This window comes from Siniperca chuatsi, linkage group LG14 (genome assembly GCF_020085105.1).
Source record: "Siniperca chuatsi isolate FFG_IHB_CAS linkage group LG14, ASM2008510v1, whole genome shotgun sequence".
Classification (NCBI taxonomy): Eukaryota; Metazoa; Chordata; class Actinopteri; order Centrarchiformes; family Sinipercidae; genus Siniperca; species Siniperca chuatsi.
The window spans coordinates 18,670,680-18,692,247 of NC_058055.1; the positions used below are offsets into that span (position 1 = coordinate 18,670,680).

The following is a 21,568-nucleotide window of genomic DNA, read 5'->3' on the forward strand; positions in this document are numbered from 1 at the left end:
AATATTCTTTGGAAGAATGGAGTTCCAGGGAATTGGAGAATCTATGTCAAAGAGCATAAAAGTTGTTTTGGACTTACTCAGACACTTTATGTTGGATTTTCCATTAATTAGTCACCCATCTCTATGTGTACACTGTAGAACGCATTCACTAATGTTATATCTGGACTGTTAATCTTATTTATTTTCTTCAAGATGATAATGCGCTCCAAATTAATAAAGTAAATCACAATAGAACATAGTAGTTCATGCTGAAAGTTTCTCACTCACTTCCTTTAGATTTTATCAGCCTGTCCACAGGGATTCAAACTGGCAACTACAAACCTCTCAAACCTCTTGCCTACTGTCACTTGAGACACTCATGTCAAATTGTGCATGGTGGAACGATGTGCCAAACTTTGCTGATTTTCATATTTTCCATGTGTTCTTCTTTGCCTTGAGGCTCTCTTCTGGAATACACCCTTTTGACAAGATCCCCATTCTGTTTCTGTCTGCTGTAAGCTCCATGTCTAACAGACAGTAAAGATGTTTGGCTGAAGAGCATCCCTTCTTGACGATACACAACACGTGTCAAAATACACGCACACATGCACCCTGCGTTTGTACAAGAAGTGAAAAAAACCCAAACAGGCACGTGCAAATGTGTGAACATGACATGCTTGTAAGCAGGTACGCATACTGTATCTCTATGCTTTTTCACACACACACAAACACACACAGATGCACTCAGACACACACACACACACACACACACACTCACTATCACGTGAATGAGCACGTGAGTTCAGAGACACAGGGGAAGAGAAATGCAAATGCTCCTCTCTTCGAGTCAGTGACATGGCATCCATGGGGAGATGATTGTGTGTGTGTTTGAGAGAAAGTGTGAGATAGTGAAAGGGAGAGATTTAGAGAGAGCGAGATGGCGCTGATTCACTGTGTATTCTCTATGTCTCCTCCTGTCCCGACGCACTTCGCTGTGAAAGCACATGCCTGTCAGGCAGCGGAAATAGATGACACAGTCTCAGGAGGATGGGGCGTTGCCAACAAGCCCTTCTCTGTTTACCTATGTTTCTCATTTCTCTTTCCTTCTATCTCTCTCTTTCGTGCCTGTGCCTCAGTCGTCCTCGAAGACGGCGAGCTATGCCGCATATTTTTCCCAATTCCCCCTTTACCCTCCTCATCTCTCTGAGTCCCATGCAGCTTTTCTTGCATAGTCAGGTTGCAAGTCGTGTGAGAGCAGGATTTGTGGGAGCACATGCGCGCTGGCGAGACACTGTGACTGACCTGATTGCTGAGAAGGAGAGACAGGCAGAAAGAAGATAAAGGCTGACACAATACGAGAACACTTTTTCAAAACTTTTAGAGTTGCATTTGGTTCCCCCTATTGTTCTGTTCCAAATGATTAACGTTTTTTTATTAAAAAGATACTACGGACTATTCATATATCATGGTTTTGTTTATTTGACATTATGAGAAGGAGGACATTAAATCACACACAACTACAAAGATGTCTAGGGTAACACAATGAAGTCCAGGACTTATTTCCATTGTGGTGCTTGATGTAAAGATAGAGAAAGATACAGCAGTCCAGGGGCCAGATGCATAAAACTCTGTGTGTACACAGTTTTAATCGTGAAATCTACAGACAAAGTATTTGTGAGGTGCGTACATTCTCACTGCACATTCTTCTTTTAGAAATACCAGTTTTATGTGTGGGAAATGGTGTATGCATGGTTTTTGTGTGTACATATCGTTTATACATCTGGCCCCCAGGTATCAGGGTGACATCATACCAACACAATTATTACCTATATCATCATCAATAAAATCACCCCAAATGCTTCCACTTCCAAGTTTCCCATAAGCCAAAAGTTCAAACAAACGAGTAGTCTTATTGTTATTGTTGTACCACACTGACTTGCAGTTGCACAGCTCTATGCTTCAAGGGTAACCATCCGAGCTGCTGGAATTGCTGCCAGCATGTGCCCCTGGGTTCAAGCCCAACACAACCCTGAGTAACTTGTTCTGAGACATCTGTAGTTTGTCTTTAAGTGTTTGGCCAACAGTTTTATACCTCCTTTTTTTGATTGAACTAGATTTTCTAGCCAAAAATCTAGTTCTGTTCTTTTTTTAATGCCATGCTTTTCTACCCAGATTACTGTCTAACAGACATCCTAGATAACTAATAGGGGTCTTAGCAGAATAAATTTGACCATCTTGGACAACCCTGGTTGAACTGACAAAATGAAGGAAGGACTTATATTAAATAAATACATCATTTGATAATAAACATTTCTTTGAAGTAGGAGTTGTTTCTTGAAAATACTGGCCTATTACTGTTGAGTTCAACAATATATGGGAATATATATTGTTGACTATTTATGCATCTGTACAAGATATTGCAGCCCAAACATTTAGCCATTAAGTTCAATTTTAATATAGCGGCTATATCAGTTGTACTCCGGAACTAACTTTAATTGTTTTCATTCCTCACAATAACACCACAGCTTGTTTTCCTGCACCACTGCTCATAACTTCTCTCTTCATTTCGATGCTCCTCTATTAGACCAATTTCCTCTCTCTCGTGCAGTCCCGCATCCATAATTTACTACTAATAATTCCGGTGGCTCCCACTACTCCATTTCTCCATGAGCCTTTGCCTTTTCTATTGCAAAGTCCAATCCTTGATATTTCCTTTGTTTGTACAGAGCCTGTAGCAAAAATCAGACAAAGGTGGTGGGATTCAGGCCAAACTCATCAGAGATATATGTGAGTCCAGAGGCAGCGATATTAAATATTGTACTGTCTCAAGGCACTTTCTTTCTCTTAATTTCTTTTTCTTACTTTTTCCTCTTTCTGTCTTTTCCTGTTTTGACTTTAAGTGCTTGCACTCATTGTGGCTACATGGGAGAGTCTCCTACTGAAGTTTGTAGATGCAGACACAATGTGATTGTATGTGTAAATACATGTGTATAAAGCTACAAATGCAATATTTGTTAATGTATGTGCAATATGTGTCTGTCTATGTCAAACTATTCCGAGGTTACCAAAGGATTCTTACAAAGGAGTGTTTCTTTCTCCAGTCACTACACACTCAAACAGACAACTACAAAGTGACAATGTGTTCAAATTGAGCTTAAATGGACACATTGTCACCTCAGTTCAGGCATCCTAGAGCGAATCCAGACCTGCTTGTGTCCACTCTTTCCACTGACTTTGTTTGCAACTTTTTCTCTCCGGATTCCAATACCCCAACTCAGGGTACCTGCTAATACCAAGGACAGATCCAATACCAATCCCTCTTTTATCACAAATTAAAAATCTGTATACCTCCTTGCGTAGAACTCATTGGGATCATTTTTATTTAAGGTAACATGAGGACAGGGATTGCCATGGAGCTAAAAGCGGAGTCAGTATGAGTGAAAGAATGTAACTGACAGCGTAACTCACATTGCAAGTCAAATGTCATTTTATAAAGACATTATGGCTGATACCGGATCTGCTTAATATAGCACAGTGAATCAGATCGGTGCATATTTTTACCATACTAATAATTTAGTTCAGACAAGTGAGAACTAATGTGTAATTTGTTAAACTTACTTCAAAGGCAACCCACTTAGTCTAATTGTGAACACCTTTGTTGTGGCAACAAAAGGGCAGTTGCATTAGCCTTAGTCAGCAATAGCCTTACTTACTTACTTTTTCCATACAAAGCATGTTGCAAATTTTTTATTTGGACTGATCATAACAGATCAAATAAAATTTTATAAAGCACATCACATCAGTGTTTGTTATTTACCTTTCTACGTGCTCTCTGTGTTGTGTTTGTGTGCCCACACAGCTCTAGGCACGCTTTTACATTTTGTGATGCAGGCATGTGAATGTTTGTGTGTGTTGCTCCCTAGAGCAGGGGTTTTGTTAGTTCAGTGAGCCTACCTGCTCACCTGTGGTATCATATATCTCAGCTCCTTAATCTGATTTGACTGCATTCCTCCAGCCTCTGTCTCAGCCAACAGCCCTCAGTGTGATTCTGTTGTCTGGCACAAAGTAATGAAAACACATAAAGCTCTCATTACCTGCCAGTAGCTGTGGGGCTGAGTGGTAGTAGACTTGTACGCTCACAGACACACACAGCAGAGAAGACACACAGATGAGGAGCATGCTCTCACATACTGTACAGTCATACACACATGTACGTACACACAATAGATACACACATGCGAGCCTGGGACCTGCTGCAGCTTAAATTACTCAGCTGTCATCGGGCTCTGATTGATGGTTCCTGCTCTCATGGCTGCTATATGATAAGCTCTTATGGGCCGTGTAATTTTTCTATGGCCACGTTTGGATGGGTGGGCAAGATGATTTGGCCTAACACTGAGTGAGGTGCATTTTCACATTCATATAGATTATGGCTGTTGTGCACTTGCAATGATGTGTCATTTTCAGTACATCCATGTATCCAGCTTGTGCTTGCACAAGAGCAGATATTGGTGTTGCTGATTTTTAAAGACACATTCGCAACACATGTTAATGCAATGTGTTGTTGTAGCATGTACTGCCACAAATAATTGTTGTTCCAAAGTTAATATATAAATGTGGTGCTACACGAACCAAAAACGTTAAACCACTCTTCACCATCACAATTTTTTTAGGGCTGCAACTAACAGTTATTTTCATGATCAATTATTCTGCTGAATACTTTGTTGATAAATTGTTTGGTCTATAAAATGTCAGAAAATAGTTAAAAATGCCCAACACAAGTTCCCAGAGCCAAAGATGACTCCTTTTAAAATGCTTGTTTTGTCCGAACAATTTAAAGATATTCCGTTTACTCTTATATAAGACAAAGAAAAACAGAAAATCAGGAAGACTGGAACCAGTTAATTTTTGGCATTTTCCATGAAAACTTTTAACGATTAATTATTAAAATTGTGCCAATTTATCTTCTGTCGATCCACTAATTGATTAATGGAGTAGTCGTTCCAGCTCTACTATTTTTTATGGATTTATCTAGGTAGCTAGCTAGCTATGTAGGAAAATTATGTTGATGCTTCTTCCTGCTTTTTTTTATAAACAAACCTAGATCATTTTATAGATTGTTTGAAGCAACGACCAGTGCCATCACTTTTCTTGAGACGACACTCTCGCTTGTGTGATCAGAGCACTGAAAATTAGGACAATATAGCAAATAAGTTAATTATTATTTTGGACAAATAGTGCAATTGGTTGGTATGAGGCTGAGATGGAGTCATGGGAGACTCTGTTTGTTTGGTGATCGCACAAACCTCAGTGAAAGACTGATATGGATTGAGTTGATAATTACTAAGACTGATATTGACTGAAAAAAAGAATCCTCTTTGTGCAAACTTTTCTTTCAGTAAGGATTTGTCTTTCTACTGGCCAATCCACATGAAAAGTGTTTTTTAGAAGCGTGTTTTATGATCGTCACTCGCTCGTGTCACTGAACAGATTTGCTGCCATTTTATTAAATGTTTCAATCCACACTGATTTCGAGACATGCGTCACTGTGGGACCCCCCACATTTCTTTACGCTCAACATCTATTTTTTCTTTCCTTTGGCACGCTTAGTGAAGCGTAATCTCTAGACAGCTGTTTAAATCAGACTAATCTCCTGCTGTTCATATGCTGTGGACTTATTAAAGGTGTCTGTAATGACTGATATATAAACAATGCTTTTCTTCCTGTAAAATCCTCATGTAGCCTACATAAAAACTATTTTTTTCCAGTAAATTTCTGATATCAGTGAGCCTTTCAGCACCTCAGGAGCTGCTGCTGAACGGAGGTCAGAGTTGGTGTGGATTAAACAGACCGAAAGCTTCAGTAGGATTAATATGGATTCCCAGCAAGACTATAAATGAAACAGACAATTTGCAATGGCCTCTTTGATTTGCTCATACTTGCAAATAACATTACACATTAGATGTATTTATGTCTATGTTTATTTATATTTATCTATCTTGAGATATTTTGCTGAATGTACATACTGTTCTATTTCAATATTGCCCTTATTTTCTCTCATACACACACATTTACCACAGACACCTGGGACCTGGCCAGTAGAGTCAAAGTCTTTTGTGTCATTGTGCAGCACCATTGGAACAGTTTGAGGTTAATTAACTTCAGTAGTGGTACTTTCACAGCAGTCATTTTGCGAAGTGGAACTTTTCCAACCCTGAGTTTGAACCATCCACCTTTCTTTTACATGGCTACTTTTTGTCGAGGTGCCTGCCTTTTAATCTTTAGTTTATATTTAGTCTACAGATTATTAGCCTTCTCATGGAAATTATTAAACATGCAGAGACATACGCATGTTCCTTTTTCACTCCGAGCCCATTCCACTAACGTCATCCCTACGTGGCCTTGCTCAGTAATGTTTCTAATATGATTCTGTAAAGGGCCCACAGAGGGAGCAGAGAAAGGGTGTGGTTGGACTATAATCATTTAGAAAAGAGGGCAGAGAACCTCAGAAGGAGAAATTGGATTTACAGGAAAGAGATAAAAAAGTAACAAGAGTGGGAGAGTAGAAAGGAAAGAGAGAAAGATACAAAAGGAAAGGGAGAGAAAATAAAATAAGTACTGTAGAGACTGTATAGACATTTGTGTCCCTCTCAGGATGAATGAATGAATCCCTTAACTTTCATCTAGTGGCATCATCAGCTCCAAATTTTAATTTGTCCAAACCTTTAGTTTATGACCAAATACCTGCAAAACTCATGACTTTCCCATCATCCTAAACTGTAATTTGTGTTTAGTGCTAATTATCAAATGTTCGCATGCTAACATGCTGAACTAAGATGGTGAACATCATACCAGCTAAACATAAGCCTGTTAGCATGCTAATATTAGCATTTAGCTCAAAGTACAGCCTCATAGAGCCACTAAGCGTGTTTGTAGAGTTTTAGTCTTCTTATCTCGGTAGCCAGAAAAAAACGCTTTCCTGATGTGTTACGACAGAGACACGACTCTGACCAGTGTTTTGTGATACTGCAACATGCAACGTCTGGCCAACTCTCTCAGTCTTATGTCACGTTCTTCCCTCTCCATCATTCTTGCCCTTTAAATGTTGACCACCAGATGCTCCTTGCCACCTGTGCTGACCTGGGGATCTGCCAACGGTTTGTGCTCTGAGTTACCACTTTCTTTCACAGTACACCCTCTCAACTAGGCTCTACCATCTGTACCAAATAGTTTGCTCCAATGACCACATTGCACAACATCTCCTGCTGCTGCCATGGCTGTGATGCTGTACTTTTTCTTTCTTCTGACACCAAGATTCAAGCACATGTCTCTGCTCTCCTTAATATCTGCAGTTGGAAATCTGCCCACCATCACAACCTCAATCTTGACAAGACTGAGCTGTTTTTTTCCTAGGAAAATCCCGCTCTCTACAAGACCTTTCCATCACAAGTGACAAGACTCTTGCCCAGTCTGCCAAAATTCACAACACAACAACAGACTGTCAAGTGAAGGTCAAAGTGCAGTTACAACCTGATCCTGCAGGTTTGAACTCTTTCTTACGATCAACTCAGTTTAGCCATTTCTTTAGGCCCCGAACTCTCAACAATGTACCTCCTGAAACTCCGTACCTTTTCAAATTGTGAGCTTGCATTTTGAGCGGAGAGGTTGTTTGGTATGTGGAAGGTGACAGCTTTGATCCCAGAGAAGACTGAAAGTTATTGGGGGATGCTTTCATCCAACTTGTAACTTCTTCTCAGTTAGGGCTGCAACTAATGATTATTTTTATTATTTATTAACCTATTGATTATTTTTTTGGATTAATTGTTGTTAAACAACATGAAAAGTGGACATCATAAGTTTCCAGGACCCAAGGTGACATCTTTTAAATGGTTTGTTTTGCTTTACCAACAGTTTAAAGGCCAGGACACTCCAGGATTTAAAATGGTAAAATCAATTAATTCCAATGGAATCTCCGCGACTCAAGGATGAGGCAAAATCAATCTGTGCAAATGCTTTGTGTAGAGTTCAACTTTGGTGAACTTTGACACTTGAATTCGCATCATTGACCAATAGCGAGCCGTCTTGACAGCACTGACCTTTGAGGGGACGGAGAGCTGGAGAATACAGAATAGAGGAAGCTATTCTTAGCTTATTAGCTCTGTTGTTCACTTTTATTTAACCTCCTCTGGCGGAGTAAAAACTGTTCCACAACAGAGAAGGTGATTTGCAAATGTCACTTTGTGGTGTGACCACCGCTTTAAACGGAAAGGTATTCAATTTACAATTGACGAGAAAAATAGAGAAAAATCCACACATTTGAGAACCTGGAACCAGTGAGTGTTGTGCATTTTTTGTCTGATGAACTACTTAAATGATTTTAGATAATTTTTTGTCAGTTAACTAATTGATTAACTGACTAATCGTTTCAACACCAATCTCAGTGGTAGCCAAGGAGACATCTAAAGGAGGCGGTGGCATATGTGAGTTTCTCTTGCATTTATGCCGTTTTAAATGGGTGAGTGCAGCTGAATCTCTGTTGTATAAGTACTGTTATATATACAGCATATGTGTTTGTGTGTGACTCGAGTGCATGTGTAATATTGTATGGCCCTCTGAATATTTAATGCATTTATTGGTAAACATGAATGAGCAACATCTAACAACTCCTATATCAAACTGTCATGTTTGAACACTCGTCTCGTTCTGCTCTGTCTCTCTCTCTTCACTTATTCCCACATGGATGACACACATGGTCCAACAGATGTACTGTACAGCATTTTGTAGTTTGCTGTTCACTAAGCGCTTCAGGTCGTAAACTGAGGCAATGAATGGGCAACAGGGAAATGTAACATTCAAAAAATGGTGAGTAGAAAATGCACTTTCACTGTTGAGCAGAAGGTTAAATATGTGTGAGGGAAACACTACAAGTCTGGGAAAACAGTAGTGCTGTATTTGTGTGTATATAGAAAGAGATAATTGATTTCTCACTACTGCAACAACATGTTAAGCTTAGCCCTTATTAACTCTTAAATGTCTGGAGGTAAACTCTCAACTCCTGCAGGAAGTCTTATGGGCACAAATTAAGCGCTTGCCTTACGACCTCACTAATAATCTTGTGGTAGCAAATCCCTGCAGCCAGGCTCCAAAATCTAGTGGAAGAGTGGAGGAAATTAAGGGGAAATCCACAATGTTTATGTAATAGGTTTTTCCAACAAGTCCTTCAAATTAAATGAAAAAATACATAGTTTGTAATTGCCTGTCAGAATGGCACTTACAAGTGCTTTATGATCTGACGGCCGACTTGTCAGGACATAATTTCTGTTACAAATCACTGTTTCAAAATGAAAACCATTTTCTGATCTTCTACAGCTATCGTTAAAGTTTGGCTAGATTTAGGCACAAACAAAATGACTTGGTTAGGGAAAGATTATGGTTTGGGTTAAAATAACTATTTGATTAAGGTTGTGGGACGTTTGTTGTCATTGTTAAAGCAATAACCACTTGATTGAGGCTGGGGAATGATCAGGTCATGGTTAAAAGAAACCAACGCTGAAACGAGAAGGAAACAGTGATCTCCTGTGTCACTTCAAAGTAAACATACAGTATGTTGTTTTTGGGCATTTGCTTAAAAGATTGATGCTGTCGTGTTTCTTGAGAGGACATTCTCCGTAAATCACTTACTGATGACAAATCGGCAAAGACGCAAGCCGGGGCTACAATGCAAATATAGCCTGTTGAGGCTGCAGGTGGTTCACATATTTTTCATCAGCGGGCACAAACTTCTAAGTGAACTCCTTGCTCCTATAAAAACCCCTTGGTAATTCATGTAAAACTTGTGAGAATTTAAATCTCCACCAACTGTCAGTGCTTCTCTCTGATCATCCTCCCTTCCTTTGGGATGGCTCTCAGGGTCCTTCTTAATCCTCCAGTCAAACTATCTATCGTTGCTTCCCTGCTTCCTTCCTTCCTTCCCTCTGTATTTCGATTTTTGTTCTGTCTTTCCGTTGTTTCCCCCCCGCTTGTTTCTCTCTCTCTTTCTATCAGCGTGCCTGTGTGTTGCTGGATCGTCAAGCAAAATTATTTAACCTTTGAATGCTTTCATATAATTCTCCTTTTCTTTCTTTTGTCACTGTCTTTTCTTGAAATATTTTCTCAGCCTCTTCATCTCTCCCCCTCTTGCTCTCTCCCTAAGGGTGTCATTTAAACCACCAGCCAAATTATTTGTCCTTTCTTTACCTCCTCCTCTGTCTTTCTCTTCCTCTCAGTACTTTATCTCCCTCCTCTTTCTATTCTTTCTTTGGTCAATTTGCTTTTCCTCTGCCTGCTGCATTTCCCTTAGGGTCTCTCTTTATCCTCCAGCTAAAATATGCATTCCTCCTTCCAATTCATTTTATCTCTGTCTTCCATCCCTCTCTCTCCCCCAGTGTCTCTCTTTTCTTCAAAAAACATTTATATCCCTTTACTTTTCCAACATCTTTAGTCATGCTTCTCTTTACATAAATTCATGTACTACAGTATGTGTGTGTGTGTGTGTGTGTGTGTGTGTGCACAGCTGGCATCTCACACCAGCAAGCCCCTGTTCTTTTGACAAGAAGTCCATTATCTTCATGATGTTCCTGGACTTGGAGGAAATTGAGTTACGCAACCCTATCAACTTTCTAGGACTTGGAGTGCTCTTATGCTGAACTAACTTAAGTCTCTCTTTGTCTCTTTCTCTGTCTCTCTCTTTCTTTTGTATTTGGTGGGAATATCTAATTAAGTCAGAGAAGGTCACGGAAAAGAAGTCTCATTGAGATTAAAAATCCTCCTTCTGCACTTGGCCAGGAGAGCCACATACTGTAAGTGACTAACAGCAGTGTGAATAAGCAAAAAATCCAGTCAAAGTAAAATCAAAGCAAAGTGTAAAGTCAAAAGCTATACCCTAATGTGCATTTGTGACTTGCAGAGAAGTCTAATTCAATAAGCTTTCTACATGCACACCATTCAGAATCTATTGCCCAGGTGGTTGTCTGTTTAAATACTTTGTGCTTAGGTACATGATTATTTTCTTTCCAGTTACTTGCAGGATTGTAAAACATTTTTATTGGAAAAGTGTGCAAACAGTGCAACAAGGCTGGCTGGAAAGCAACACTGTTTGTTCCCCTTCAACCAGAACACATCGGTAAACAGAACTTATCACAGATATCCGCCCCCACCCGCCTTATAAAATGATTAAACTGAGTGCAGGGAGGTAAGCATGTCACCACAAGAAATCATAAAATTTAATCTCTTGCAAAAGTTAAGCTTGTTTAAATTTCTCCAAACATTGAAAAGACCAAGAAATGGAAGAGGTTGGATATGAAGGAGTTCATGCCTGCAGGCTGAAAGTGAGGCAAAATGTCTCTCTCTCTTTTAGTAAGACCAACAGATCCCTCAGGCAAAAATTGCTGAGTGACATTGTCTTTTCTTCATGTGGCCATTGAGGTTTTAAAATGTAGTTTGATACTTTCAGCAGAACAAATACAATTCCAATAGACAAATTTGGGTTGAGGCATCTCACTTTTACACCTGCGCAATAATGCTGCAATGTATGTAAAAGATTTGACTTTTATAAATGCTTTAGCCAAGAAATATGTCTAGAGGATCCCATAAAACTTGTTACATGTTGAAAATATAGTCCTCAGAGGTTATAATCTAAAGAACTAAAACATTTCGAAATTCAGTCCTCTTTTAATAGACGGCTACACATCTTTTCACCTGCAAGTCACTAAAACCGCACTTACTGGGCTGTTATCAGCTGCTAAAGTAAAATCCACAAACTTCTGCTCCATGAATGTAACTTTTTATTCAACACCATTGTTGCCTGCGGTGTTCTGCTGATCTCTTGATGGCTGGGCTGGGTACACATACATAATTTCCTGGCTGAAATCCCACTATTACAGTTTCATGTCCCTTTTCGTCATTTTTGTTCAATGATGTATTCAGTCTGATTACAATGCAAAGAACCATGAATTTATAATCATAAGCTAGCAACCGATGCCGGCAAGGGTTACACGGCAGTTTCACATCCAGACAGTGGAGGTTAGACAAAAACTTAAATGTTATGCATCAAAACCAATTTCACACTAGCCTTTTGAGACTGAATAACTTCCACATTCACACAGGTTCATCTGGTGGAGGGGGCGACTGCCACCTGTGATTTACCCAAACATCCGTGCTTTCACTGTTAGTATGAATGTGTTCAGTTTAACCTTGCACATATAATCAAAACTATCTGCTTGAAGCTAAGAAGAAAAATATGGTTTTTGTGTGATTTGGGTGAACTCACTCTTTAAGGGACAGACATAAGCAAACGTGTGACTTGAGACCCACTAAGTCTTGGGGAGCAAACGTCACTGACTCTTCCCCTCTATATCGCTCAACCGGAGAGATTCATGATTGTTAACAACCAAAAGGTTAATGTTGTAAAATGATTAAAATCCGCCAATGTTTTCATCACATAGTCAGGGCAAATTTACTGACAAATTAATCTGAAAAACAGTAATTACATTCGCAATCAAACCTCACAGGGTGCATCTGGCGACCGGTGCTGTCATCTCACAGGAACAGGATTTGCATAATGCAGATCCTGACAAGTCATTCACAATGGATGACTTGTGAATGAACCATGATGACATGAACGCAGATGATTCAAATTATAGACTATTGTTAAGCTTGGCTAGATGTAGTGATTAATTTCGACTGCCACAACAAGTTGCACCCGGCCCCCTGCTGATGTCGTCTAATTGGTGATGTGCTGAGTCTGTTCTCACATCTGTTAATAAAGAAGGATTTGACAACTTGCAAACCTGACACTAACAAATTGTTTGCTATGAGCTAACAAGCTCCTGTCCGTGTTTGTCGCTTGCTCTGTGAGTCATGAGTGTTCAGACAGAACTTGGTTTTGAATGGGATAAAAAAAATGAGAGGACAGACATCCATGAATGTAGTTTAAAAGGATGGAAATGTCGGTGCTTTATTCAGTCTGTTTCATCCCTGGATTTTTATCTCTCTATGATGCATGGCTCAGTGACAATAGAATATCCTCAAAGTCTCAGATGATTTCACCACTGCTACTCCATCACAGATGATTTTTCCAGCTGTCAAACTGATGATGTTTTTTATCATTGGATGGTTTCCATCATTATGTCTGTTTCTCTGTGGTAATGGACGGAAAAATGTTGTAAAGTAAGAAAAATGCACATGGACTCCTTCATTTAGACTGTTTCTCCTTCCCGGATTTTTTTTTTTTTTTTTTTTACCATCACCAGTTTGACATACTAAGATGTCTAGGGGCATTGTACATTTTTTTGCATTTCAAATATAAATATGCACTTTCTGCATGGTAGAAGACATCTTGGGAGAATATTGTGAATGAGCATTTGGCTGTATGTAGTCATTTTCAGTTATCTAAAACAGCATGTTGCCTCACCAGGCAATTTACTCAAATGCAGGTGTCAGGTACTGTATTTTTTTTAAAACAGGAGACATGTCATTTGGCAAAAGACATTTTTTGATTTAATTCAATCTCTTCCATTTTTACCATACGTTAGCAAGCCCTCTGTCAAAATTCTGCTAAGCCTTCACAAGTTGTTGGGAAGTGCTGTTTACAGATTTTATTGCTGGGTGTCTGTCCTCATATTAACCCCCATGCCATCTCATCAATAGTCCAATCATCACTGCCAAACAGATCTGTCAATATTAGCTGCACATAGCACTTTAGCCATGATGGCTTTGAGACAGGGTTGTAGAGGTCAGGAGAAAAATAGTCCCCCATTTATACATAAACTGAACGTCCTGCCATACCCATTACAGTAATTGCGTTTTTTTTATGGAGTCGCTTTGCTAGCCTGTCATGTTTTATCACAGCACTTAAAAATATGGCACTTCTGAGGTTAGGTCGAGGTGAAAGGCTAGAAAAGGCAGGCCTGTAAGTCAGAGCTCAGGTGCTCGAGAAAGCTTCTTCAAGCTGTCAGTGCTCCATACTAGCCTTCACAACTTGACAGCATGAAAAGACATGTCTCTGTATGGTGTCACTTGATGGATTGATTAATGGTTTCTTTCACATGCTTGACACATACTGTAAATCCCAAAGGCTGTAATTATTAAAAAATTATAATTAAAAAATGTAGAAGCAACACAGGCATGTTCCTTTTTGTGTTTGTGTCTTGAAATTGCAAAGTTAAAAAAAATATGTCGAGACAATTATTATTTTATGTGAAGTATCTTCACAAACAATTTGCAAAGGCTCAGGTCAATTAGTGGTGAGACCTTGAGGGCTCACATTTAGCTTTTTTTCTCCCTTTGGGAAACCTTTGAATGTTCTGTCTTACTCGTCTGCTTCCCCTCACTTTCAAACAGTAGCTTACTTTGGCAACTCTGATGAAAGAGTGATAAATGTGCTAATTTATGGCCTCTCCTCTGCTCTCTTTGGATATTATGAAGGAACACATTTTATGATGAAACCACTTTGAAACTGAAGTAATGTTCTAGCAGGAGCATTCACATTGAGAGTTTGTGAAAACCGATGAGGCAGCTATTTTTTCCCACAAAGTTTAGTTTAGATGTTCAGCAATGTATCCTCAATCAAAGGACAAGGTAACTTTCCTGAGATGTGGATGGATTTGATGGCTGATGGTATGGATGGATGGATAGATATAGAGAGATAAAGACAGAGAGGGAGAGAGGCAGAGAGAGAGAGACAGAGAGAGAGAGAGAGAGAGAGAGAGAGAGAGAGAGAGAGAGAATGAAACTCTGTGGTACAAAAGTTATGTGACAGCAAGCAGCATCTGACCTCAACAGTGTGAAAGGAAATCTAGCCTATCCTTTTAGGTTCAAAGAGCTAATGAATATAAATGAAAGGCATCGACAAAAATGAATCGGCTGTAGATTAAAGATCAGACCCATCTGTAATTGCGATTATGCATGCATTCGCCCCATCGAACAGATGAAAGATATCAATCGATGGCAGGCATCAGCACTTTCTGCTTTTTAAAGGCCAATAACCTGTCCTCTTTTCCTCTCTCTCCTTGCAGGCTTAGGAGTTCTTCTTGTTGTGTACGCGTGTGTGCGCACCTTTTTGTTCGGTTTTCGGTGTACAAATGCATGCACATACATATGCAGAATATGAATGTTGTAAAGTTTGTGTCTTATCTTTGCCATTTATTTTTTGACTAGATTGCATAATGCCATCCATGCTGTGTGTGTGTGTGGAACAATTCCAGTACATTTTAATGCATTTAAAGTCTCAGTAAGAAGAGAAGAAAAAAAAATGGCTTTCCCCAGTTATTAGCCTTTTCCAATGTAATATATTTATTGCAGTAAGATCATTTTTACATTATCTAGAAAATGGAAAATCTCTTATGGTGGCATCATGTCTACCAGGAGGAATACATAAACATTTTAATATGTACCATTACAGATTTTTTAATAATCCCATCTTTCTGTTCTGAGATTTAAGACGTAAAAACGTCACTATCTTTGATATCGCTCGTTTTCAAATCAAATTAAGGAAACAAAATACTCATAAATTATGAAACTTTTTAATTATGGATTTAATTGTTCTAGGTGTATTATAGCATTTAGCAATAATAATCCATTGCCATGTTAAATTTAAGTCCTTATTGTAATAGCCTCTGCTCTTCAGATTGTTGTATGGCAAAAATGCAAACATAGCTAAATGTTCAAATGTTCATCAAAACGATGTATTGGTGTTTAAACATGCTACACATATATCTCTGGTTGAGCATGATTCATGACTCTATGACTCATACATGTAAATGTGTGTGTGTGTCAGTCTGCCAGCAGGACTTTAGAAGGTGCTGATCCGCCGGACCAGTGATGGGTTAAATACCCCATGTCCTGATACTTTGATCTAACTGCTGACAGTTAGAGATGGTTGGGTGGGGTGGTGGGTGAAACCAGGGAAGATGAAGGGAGAAGGGGGAGGTAGATATGGAGGCTGATATGAGGGAAAGCAGTTAGAAGAGACACAGTGCTCGAGGGAGGAAGTGTTGCAATGCAGATGAAGAGATGAGAGGGAGAGTTACACATGTTCAAGTTACACTAGGCAAGCTTTTCATGTAAAACGACTACATGTCTGTAGCCATGCAAGGCTGTTATCCTCATTATACACCAGCAAACAAAAGTGTTGAACACACAACACTATTCTTAGATGCATACCACTTGTTAGGAAAAAAAAATGCAAAATTTGGCCTGAGGGTGGCACCCGACAAAAGGCCATGTTACTTAATCAAAAGGGGTGTCAGGCTCAGCTCTACATTTTCAATTTGGCTCAACTTTCATTGGTAAAAAGCTAAAATGTTAGCATGTAAACATGCAACATCACTTTAGCCTGTTGGCATGCTATGTAAGCATTAATGGAAGTGGAAATTCATGTCATATAAAAATTCAGGGGATCACCAATGTCTGCCATCCATTCAGCACCAACATAATTGCCATTTCTAGAGCTGAGCCACTGGCTTACACAAGTCTTATTGGCTTAAATCATGAAGTGGAGCAGCAGTAGAGAAGAGTGTCCCACCACCTGTGAGTGAGAAGCTATATTAAACATATTTTCCCAAATTAAATTCTGTCTGCAGATTCAGTCACGTCACTGACAGGAAATCATCTCTGTTCAGAGGAAGTGATCAATCAAAACCTGACAGTGAAATAAAAACTGTGTCCTATAAATGGTAATGCATGAGCACTCTGTCTAGCCAAAGCTGCCTTCACCAATGTTAGGTACTCGACCTCTGTCACTTTGATATCCTTTGGTGGGGTTGGTAAACATGAGTGTGCTGTGCATATTACATAATTTCTGGGAACAGAAATCAAACAGTTACCTCTTGCTGCCATTTTTATTCTTCAACAGCCAAAACATTTCAGCTTTGGTCATCTTCATTTTAGCTAAAGATTGTTATTTCTTTTGACAAACCATTTCAATGTCTTGGGCTTATTAACCCCTTTCAGATTTCCATAGCATGGGATCATAAATTAACTGTGCAGGAAAGTGGTTGCTTTTCTTAGTTCCTAACAAGTTTTGGAAAAACATTTTTGATTTACAAGGTTTTTATTTGACAGCTCAGATAACTTTATATAATCCCAATTCCTTTTACTGTGTTTTCATGTTTGTATTTCTCCCCTGCTTTATTCTATGACTTTTGCTTCTGGAAAAGTTTCTACAGAGGATCATTAAAGATTCATCTTATGTTCATAGAGAAAGTCAGTCAGACAGAGAACAATACAGACAAAGACACAGAGGAAAATAGGACAAGACAGAAAAGGGAAAGAAATGTACAGACTGAGAAGCAGGCAGGCAGACAGACACACATAAAACAGCCCAACCGACCAAACCAAAAAAACAGATGCTTGCTCCCTGTTCTCCCCGTCCTATCTGGCTCTGTGCTCTCCAACCCCAGTCTTCAAAGCCACAGCAGGACGTGACACTCTCAGCCCTGCTCCCCGGCTTCTATATAAAACCTCCCCAGTCTATTTTACCTTCTGCAGGGATTACACTCAACACTCATCTTTCACATGCAGCTCGTTTGGCCAAATCCCTCCTGTCTCTTTGGCTCAATGACTGTGTGCTTGCAAGTGTGTGTGTGTGACTGAGGGAGAGTGTGTCATCAAGAGAACAACTGTGTTTGTCTGTCTGTGTATATCTGTCATGGAGGTTTCATTTCTACCTGTGAGGCTACTTTCATCCGCGAGAGTGTCTTATTTGGCATAGAGAGCATTTTATTCCTCTTAGTGACTGCATGCACTGTGATTGTCTTGGCAGCCACATCAAAAAGAACAGGTAGGGTAGACAGTGATTGTTGTGGAGATGGGGGTCTAGGGTGCATCACAGGAAGACATCAGCATGAGATTATTTTTCTTTTATAAATCACTTGATTCGCCATTACTTACTTACTCAGTTAGGGAAGTCAGTAGGAGTGAAATTTGACAAAACATTTTGAATTGTCTGGATAGTCGATCTGCATCTAAGGTTAGAAAGGAAGATCAGATTCCTTTTTGGTATAAATATTAATTAAGCAGAGCTGGTGAATGAACTGAGTGAACAACAATGTAGCCATCACAAAAGTCTGACTTTCTACAGTGCATGCTTTCAGCAGAGCAGTGTGACAGATCCCGGGACATTTTTGCAATGTACACCCTTGTGTAATGTACATTGCTACTTAACATCTTCTCTTAGATTCCCTTATCTACTTTTGCATGACAGATACATCAACCTATTTGTAATTTTACCATATTAAACAATGTTTTTGTTGAGTAAACATGTCTGCCTGGCTGAGAAGTGAACCCTTTTGTGGAAGCCAAAATGCTTGGCTTTGAAATACTGCTGTAAAAGCGTCTTTGCCTCAGGCAACTTACAACCTTCGCGTCAAGCATTTTGATTGAAAATGCTTGATGCACCTCATTTATATTATACTTGCTACAGTGTGGAATGTTTTGCAATAACAAACTGTGTTTATGCTTAAAAGTCACCCTTGCTATCTGAATTGACTTCATGCTAACTCCAGCACCACTGGGATTGAAGACCAGCTGTAGTTCGCTGAATGCCAGGCTCTATCATTGGCAAAATGGCAGCATTGTTTGGAGTGGAGTTTTGCTGTTTTCAAAGTGAGGTGGAGTGTGGAGTGTAGTGATGCCTGCACCCCCTGCCACATATCCACCACAGCTACTTGCCTCCCTACTGGAAGAAGATGAAGTGTGAGGTGTGAAACTGAAGACAACATGTCTCTGCAACAAGACAGTGTTGAATGCTTACAAAATTGTGGCCCCTGCTTTTCTTAGTAGTAGTAAGAAAGTAAAGTAAAGTAAGTAAAGTTTATTTAGTTTAGCACCTTTTACAGAGTAAGGTCACAAAGTGATTCACATCACACATCACCATCTGCTGGAGGGTACCTAATGTGTGGCTATGGCAACAAAGCCAGTTTTCATTTCTCATTTCTCCTTTGGTGGACAAAATCTGTGGCTCTTTGAAGGCATCATGGCTTAAGCTTTTTAAAGCTTGATTACTCTTCGGTTGAAGGGTACAGAAGGTCTCCTCGTTGCTCCACAGTTGCCAAAAGGGCTATTTTGAACATTATTATCCCTCAAGCATTAACTACCTCTGGTGTTTCTGTCTTCTTTCTGTCCTCAAGGCATTAAAGATAATTTATCGACAGTTTCTGAGTGCAAGGGAGATCTCTTACAGGTTGCACATTTAGCCTTGAACCCTGAGAGGGACACACTTGTGCTTCTAGGATTGTCTGGAGGAGCTGTGCAGACTACCTGGGATGTGTGTCTTTAATCCACCATTTTGAGATTTAAAGCCAAAGAACTGGGTTTTCAGAAGTGGCGTTAAGCAAAAAGGCATTGATTTGTTGAGTTGATCCATTAGTTCTGTGCTCCAGCTTCTCTTTGAGAATTGACAGTTGCATTCCCACTATTACTATGTGTGTGTGTGTCAGCCATCACCCCATTACATGAAGCGTCTGTAGTGAGATTGGTTTTTGGCCAGTGTTCAGCCTGAAGTCCAGTGGTTCCTTGGTCCCACAGTGGCAATCATGTTTGGTTCTTGAGGCTCTTTTCCAAAGAGCCTTTCAGCCTCTACTGGCAGATCTCTTTGACATCACTTTCAACACTTGCTTTGACTTTGACTATAACAATGAGTGATCTGCATCCCTTGCCACTTCATCCCAATGGTATAATGATAAGAGGGTATCTGTGACAAGCGACACACTCAAAATCCATCCTTCATGCATTAGAAGGTCATGGTTTTGGGTGATTGAGTATGAAACATTCTACCCTCATCCCAGCGGGGAGGTTGCATTGTTTTGGCCCCATGTGTGGGTTGGCTTCTGATATAGAATGCAAGGCCATGGTGAGGGACACAAAGCAGCTCTTTGCTATAGGGACAGTGTTGTTGGTTAACCCACATTTAAGCTGGGATTTGCCCATTGGCTTTGTGATTGCATATTTTTGTAGCAGCCCAGGCCCTACCACTGCTAATCACATGTATTTTACAAGAAAAGACTTTATCAGCCTTTTTCATTGGAACATGTGGGGAGAAGATTTTGCAGCTGTGTGATTGTCAGCGCTCTTCCTATTTATTTACTGGCTCAATGTTTCAGGGTTAGATATTTTAAGGGTAACGTTAGGGGTCAAAAGGCAAATTCTGTATAAAATAGAACCAAAGTGTAAAATAGTGTTTTAACTCCAGTTCTGTGGTCACAGGTGTTGTGTAATGAGTTACCCTGCTATTCCACTAGTTTTTGAAGACTTTGTGGATGAGGAACTGCGTTGCTTCTGTCGTTGTATAATGAGTTCCCATTAATTGCAATAGATTTGGAGATTTGGTCATGATGATAGAGTGGCAAAACTTAAATAGCCTTTTGGGACCCCAAATATGGTCGCTTGTTATACAGATTTGAGAGTTGAGTTTCTAATAATTAATTATATTTGTTTAAAGAATCTATGATAAAAAATAAGTTTGAAATGCATAGTCATTCTTATGCAATGCAGAGATTCTTGAAAATATAAAATAATGCCATACTCAATTTCACAGTTAATTGCTGCAATCAGGCCAGTTATGGGTACTAAAACTGGGGTCATGGTCTTGTAAAGATTGATAATCCCTGCTATAGAGCCTTGTGAGAGGGCTCCTTCTGAGAATACAGATGCGTAGCTATCGACCTTAGCGTTGCTCTGTTCAGCTCGATTGATTTCACTATTCCACACATTTCTCTGTTTTCACTGTAGCCCCAATCTCTCTTTGCCCTGTCTCACTCTGGTGGCCACTGTATTAACATTCAAAGTTTTGTTTGACATTGTATGTGTGACTGCTTTGGGGCAGTTTTTGCTGTGGCATGTTCAGTACAATCTCCAATCTCTCTGTCAGATCCAAATCTGACAGAGAGGCTGCTAGTTTCACAAAAACACACACAAATGTTTTTTTGCACCCAGTGAGGAGATCTTGTCATGTGTTCAGAACTGCTTATGAAACCTACAACCTACCACTGAATGCTGCCTCTGTGAAGAGCAACTGCCATCCACTTTGACAAAAGAGCATGAATGACGGCAACAAAAAAGGCTGTTGTGTTGTGTTTGTTGTTGGCAGCAGAAGCCCAAAATCTACCACCCACTCAGTTTTTGCTACAGAACCCTTGCATCCAGAAATGTCTATGTCTATGTCTATAAACGTTATTTTGTATTTTGGAGTAGCAAATATCTTTCTATGTTCATTTTTTTTGTTAGGTCAAGCACACTGCAACCTTGTACACCTTGTACTACCCAGTGGTGAAAAATGGAAAGTGAGAGATAACAGAATGGCGGTAAGAGATGGTGTTGCAAGTCAATCTCCAGTCGTCTTCCCGTAGTGGACCTGACACATCGTCAGCAGTGTGTGTGCTTCTTTGTATGTGTGTGGATGTGTATGTCTTTGTGTATATGTCTATTTGTGGAAGTGGAAGGAGGCCAAGGATAAAGTGTTTCACTGTGGGCAAACACACACTATCCTTTCACATTATGGTCTCTTAGTCAGGTGTGACAGGGATAGAAACAGATAGAGAATGAGACAAAGCGA

At 39.7% G+C, this 21,568-nt stretch overlaps 1 long non-coding RNA gene across 1 annotated transcript; it reads left to right on the forward strand.

Annotated features, from left to right (window-relative positions):
• The first annotated feature begins 8,420 nt into the window (after positions 1-8,420).
• LOC122888070 lies at positions 8,421-21,367 on the forward strand. Its single transcript, XR_006380649.1, has 3 exons — positions 8,421-8,494; positions 8,741-8,841; positions 21,241-21,367. It is a non-coding gene; the product is annotated as an uncharacterized LOC122888070 (long non-coding RNA).
• Positions 21,368-21,568: the final 201 nt, after the last annotated feature.